The 6,000-nt window shown below is 38.8% G+C and overlaps 1 long non-coding RNA gene across 1 annotated transcript in view; it reads right to left on the reverse strand.

Annotated features, from left to right (window-relative positions):
* The window catches only part of LOC146445590 (uncharacterized), a 103,866-nt gene extending 100,629 nt beyond the window's left edge, over window positions 1–3,237 (reverse strand). The window contains exon 1 of the long non-coding RNA XR_014855489.1: window positions 3,100–3,237. This is a non-coding gene — a long non-coding RNA (uncharacterized LOC146445590). The remainder of the gene's footprint in view (window positions 1–3,099) is intronic.
* Between the last annotated feature and the right edge of the window lie 2,763 nt (window positions 3,238–6,000).

Raw genomic sequence — 6,000 nt, forward strand, 5'->3', positions numbered from 1 at the left:
TCTATAACAACCTTTCCCAATCTCTCTCTCTCCAGAAGACATCTGCTTGGACCTGACAAGAGAAGCATTTCTGCTCTTGCACTTAGAAAGGCAGAGCAGCCTTTGCTAACGTGGGACAAACAGCTGCAGATGGAGCAGAGAGCCAGCAGAGTTCCGGCTTGTGTGTCCAGGATGAGTAATTTAAGCTGAAAGATCTTTGCGTGGAAATTCAAGTACTGCCTGGACTTTATCACCATTTTCACCCTGGCTGCTGGAGAAGAACACGTGTCAGTACTTGAGGAAACAGTAAGGCCCTGCAGGAAGAGAGGAGCTCTCTCAGTAGAAAGGACAGTTCTTGGATAACCTGCCAAAGGGAGCTCCCTCAGCACAGGGGATTGCAGCAAACTTTCTGTGAGGCTGTTCTTGGGTCAGTGTAACTTATTTTCCTGAAAGAGTCTCATTTCCTTCCCTTTTAGAACCACCTCAGGTGACACCCTTTATCTCAAACACATTCTTCTCTGATGTCAAGCAATATTAAGCCTGACTAGGTTGGACAGAGGATACTGGTCTTGGACATTATTTTAATAGCAATTCCATGTTCATTAACATTATCTCATATGTCATAGACAGAGTTATTCCACAGGGCCAACAAGCCTGGCAGGATTTAATCACAATGCATCTAACAACTATCAAGGACAGAGCATTTGAAATAATTTGCTGGAACACGGGGTCTGTTCTTGAGGAAAGTTCAGCTTTCACAGTTCACAAAACATGAAAACAGTCTGGCTGCTCTGCAGAGAGAGCCTGCAGCCTCCAGTGGAAGCCTTCCAAGGAGGGTCTGCCAAGGAGGCCATAGAGACAGCTGTCATCAAAGAACAGTCAGTCAGCTCTCACCTCTGCCGAGCTCTCAGAGCCTGGAGACCCAGAGTTTGCTGTCCTCCCACTGAGCTTCTTCAACAGTAAGGAAACTTTTGGGGAGAAATGTCATGAATCACTCAGCTATCAAACATATTCCCCTATTCCCCCCTCATTTCAACCCCACTCCTTTCTCTCCATTCATTTACCCTTAAAGAAGCTCCTCCTTCACATGATTTTGTTCTACCACTTCAGATCTGGAAAACCTTTGTAAGTGTTTTTTCTTAGGCTGAAATTCCCATTCTTGCAGCTGCCACAGATGTTTTAAGCAGCATTTTATCGTGAGCAAAATCAATAAGGCAGTTTTGCAGCCTTTCTATCAGTGAAACAAACAGAATTAGCTTAAATGACAATCTCGTTACTGCTACAGGAGCTCCAATAAGTGGGAGCCTTTCCTACTGAAATATAAACCAGACAAAATTAGACAGAACAAGAAATCAAATAGCCCAATTAAGCACACTGCATCCCCAGCACAAGTGGAAGATCAATACCCCTTCAGAGGTGCAGAGAGTCAATTGCCCCCATTTGCACATAAAGAATTCATTCATCAAAGCACCATCCCACAGCAGGATTTTCAGGTATGATTAACCTTTCATGGTGCTTTAGTGTTAAAACTACAGTCCTCAGTGCTGGGCCTGATTATGTAGAGCACTCTGCGGACCTAAATGAAATAACATTTTTCTTTATGCATTAATATGGCCAATCTTATTCTCACTCTACCAGACAGAAGGATTTAAACCCCACAGTAATGGTACCTTTGTGCTTAGTCACCATTTGAAATATAATGTGATGCTCTAAAATAACACAATATTAATCACAGTCATTATGAAAACAGCTCTTCAGTTTTCCTCTCACTTCTCCGTGGCTTTCTATTATGTTGAGGACATTTATTATATTAAATATTAATTCACCTTTTTTTTTTCCTTATTATTATGCTTAACACTGCTGAGGTCCAAATCCAAGAATTAAAAAGTCAGGAGATGTGGATTTTCTGAAGGCAGATACTAAACCTCAGGAGGTGTCAGGGATTGTACTTAGTTTTGCAAGTCACTCTGGAAAATCTGACTTTAAAGACCTTGAAAGCCTGCAGAGCTCTAGTAAAGGGAAAAAGAATTCAACACCTTACATACTACCTGCAGCCAAGATATGTGGAGAAAAAAATTCATAGCTCAATATTCAGAACACTATAAGCCTCTCCACCCTATGTATCACAGAAGGAATTACTGTGATATACCCTGTCAAGACCTCCAGATAATTTGAGAAATCACAGGGGCATAAAATTTAAGAGTAAGCCTCAGCTCAACATCTCCATTCCCTCCTGAGCATCCTAATTCCTTATGAATTCCATTTAAACATTTGCAGCCTCTTACTTTTTGTATTAGCTGTTCCCAGACAGACACACCTATTTCTTATGAGGGGACACATGATCAAAGTCAGAGACTCTTTTGACAAGATTGGAGAAGTCAGTGGAAAACAGGATTGTGCCAAAACCAAAACTGTTGAGAAAGTGAAGGCAGATTCAGCATACAGTGTTGGTTGAAAGAAATGGGTGGGAAATATTTTGGAAATACTAAAATATTTCCTTTTAAATTTTGGGAGAGAGGGATGGTATTCAAATAATTTTGAAGGGTCATTTCTTGTACCGAAGCTGATGTCCACAGGAAAAACCAAATAAAAAAGCAAATTTCTTTGGAGATGATGGGAAAATTTTAGGCTAAACTGAGGTAAAATTATGGATTTTGTTTAATGAAATATTTTCAGTTTACGTTCTAAGGATATAGACAGATATTATATAAGGATATAATAAGTTTTTAATTATTTCTTCATTTTGACCAACAACAAAAAGCCCTCAAAACCTCTCCAGCTATGCTTGTTTTGCCACAGAGTGCTTATTAATTTCTTTTTTTTTTGGTATAATTAATGGGACTGCACCCACCCATCTCTGGATCAGCCAAATACTCTTGTGACTCAGTAGCAGCATCCAGAAAGGAAGTGGAGCTGGCAAACCTGCACCCCTTCAACTTTCCAAACCTGTACTCTCCGTGAATTTAATGACTTGTTATTAATCTTAAATTGATTAGTATATTTTTGCTGGCAATACCACATATTCCTTTTCTGCCATTATTAAAATAGTTTTAAGGACTCGGTATCCAAGAACCTTGCCCAAGGAGTGAGGCATGTAGGGAGGAAATGTGCAAAGCCTACCCTTGCTCAAGGCTGTAATTCACAGAGGCCTGTTCAGCTCTTTCTCCCATGGGAAGAAAATCATCCAGCAGAATTGGGGTAATTTCAGGGCTTTCCCTCCCTCCCTGCTTGGAGTGATCACAGGGAGAGCTCAGCACTCTCCACATGGCACCAGCAAACACCTTCTCCATCCTAAAGGTGAAGATAATTGCCTTTTTTTACTGTGCTTGGTAAAACTTCAACTGTTGTGTTTCTCCTGCTGCCATGGTCAGGTTTTTCAGGGGAAACACAAAGCTTTCCACTCAAATTATGGCCCCTAAAATCCTTTTGATTCACCCCCTCCTGAAACAAACACACAAACAGATTTAAAGGTTCCTAAAAGGTGAGAGAGATAAACTACCAACTGTACAGTCTTACTGTGAAAGAAATAAACTTGGTATTTTTCGCCAGAAAAGGGTGTGGGGTGAATAAGGCAGCTGTGACTTGTTCACCAAGAATCCTCAAACAAGGTTTTTTTAGTCTTTTACCTGAGGGAAGATGAAAAGAGGTATAAGCCTTCTTTTAATTTTTCAAGAAGGATCATCTTCTTCTGACAGCTTTCTGGTGCTTTTTAAATAATTAGCTGTAAAAATGAAAACAGTAATTTCTTGTTGCAGAAATTCAATATGTGGAAAAAAGTACACAAGGAATAGAAAGAGAAAAAATGTAAAGAATTGTCAGAAAATTTGTTTTCCCTCTTGATAGTTTTACTTGGCTTAAAAAGAGATTAAGTTTTGACTGACCTCTCTTGGGGCTAGTTGGCATGTTTATTTTTAATGCTGTTGCAAGTGGTTAAACTGGGTTGTACTGAATGTGCATTGGTTTTTATCAGGAATGATATAGAACTTCAACACCCTGGATCCAACTCCCTCTTAGAAACTGGGAGACATTCCCACTCTCTCTGCCCTAAACTCCAATATCATCCTTACACGCAAATTTGTTATTAAAAAAAAATTACTCTGCATAATATTACTTAATTTTGGGTTCACTGATGGACTTGCAACTCCACATGTGGTCTTAGATGTATTTAGAGTTCACAAACACAAATGTGATTAAATTAAAGAAAAATTTGGGTTTCTATTTGTGTTGCTCCTTGCATTCAAGCCTGGCATGAACCCAAGGCTACATTTCCCCATACAGACATATCTGTTCTGTTGTGTCTAACACAGCCATAAGAAATTGTAATATAATTTCTGAATGCTGATAAAACATCAGTAATTCTGTTTGGTTTTGCCTCCAACATTCACTTTAGTTAAACTACAATGCTTTCACACATATGTTCAGATTTTATTGAGTGTATCTTGTCCTGACATCTTTGCACATACAAACATCCGAAGAATGTGAAAAAGAACCCCCAAAACATTATGCACAGATTATCTGCATTAAGTCTGATTTTAACTGTTGGCCTTTTTCACATGTTGATCTCAGTTTTGCCCTGCCCTGACTGTCTGGTACTCAGCATTTCCTCCTCCTCCAGGCGTTCACATTTTATTTCCAGAGGTCTGGGGAAGTTTGTTTTCTTGGGAAGGAAAAAGTTGAAATAAATAAATATATTTTGAAATACATTTTTTTGCTGTATATAATGTTGTTCATAAAGAAACTCAATGCAAGGGTATGTTAAACATTCTTCAAAACAAACTAGTCTGGAAAAAATCACAGAGAAAACAAGTGAGGCCATTAAGAGAGGATCTGATGTCTGAGGCCACTCAGAAAGCACACAGCCCATACCACACCATTCATTAACAGCTAATGAAAAGCAATGCTCTTCTGTTAATATGGATTAGAGATGAAGTCTGAACTGCAAATCTTTGCCAATTTAAACTGTTCCTGTAACAGCATGAACAAAAGAATCCATGGACATCCTTCTGACACAGGGGCACTAAATCATCCTAAAATCAATCCCAGTGCTTTGGTTCAGTCATCTCCACCAGGAGCTGAAGAAGGCTGGCATTTGTCTGCCAAGTCTGTGGCAGGATAAGAGGCACAGCTTAAATAAAGTGGAACGGAAACTACTCCAGCTGCCCCCACATGCATTTTTTAAATCCTGACAAGAGTCAGTCTGGGAATGTGAGGATTATGCCAGGCTGGATGAATGAAAAAGAGCACTTCTTCTGGAGCATATGTTTCCTCTCAGTCTAGAGGTGGTCTCCTAGTGGGCCTGAATTTCTTTGCACTTTCTGTTTGGCACAAGCATGCAGGATCCAAAGGTATTTTTAACACACAAAAAGAAAGTGTTTGGGCAAAATGCCTCCCACACAAGATGACACTCGTAGTGGGTCTCTCCTAGTGAATTTCCAGACTTGCTTTATATTTGTATAATACAGATGATTTCATAGTTGTTTTGCATTTTAAATTTCCACGAGTCGCAAAATAACTTCAGACACTTCGTGAGAAACTAAGAACAAAGGAAACATAGTCATATTGTTAGTAGGAATAACTGGGTTTTCATAAAGTCTTACTTCTTTAAGAAAATGTAGGTTAATTTCTCTATCTTATGTATTGCAGGAAAAACATCTGCACAGAGACATTAACAGAAGCTTAAACACCAAGGGGCTAAAAAGAAATAAATTAGCACAGAGGGAGAATTGATAATTTTTATGAATAGGAATAAAAAGGAAAACATTATCAGTATGCCAAAATACTTCTATTCAGCTGAAATGTAAAAATTTCCATTTTCATAAATAACAGCTTCAAAGAAAAAGAAAACCAACATATTTTCTGCAAAATACCAATTCCTAGTATTTAACACTATTTCAAATTACCTTTTTACCCTACATTAACCCATGTATTTGGTATCAGTTTGCAAAATGCTGCATTCCTACAGATTTGCTTTGAAGTGAGCCACCAGTGAAAATAAATAGAGAAATTATGGCTTCAGATACT

This window comes from Lichenostomus cassidix, chromosome 1, assembly GCF_008360975.1.
Source record: "Lichenostomus cassidix isolate B80296 chromosome 1, HeHo_3.0, whole genome shotgun sequence".
NCBI lineage: Eukaryota > Metazoa > Chordata > Aves > Passeriformes > Meliphagidae > Lichenostomus > Lichenostomus cassidix.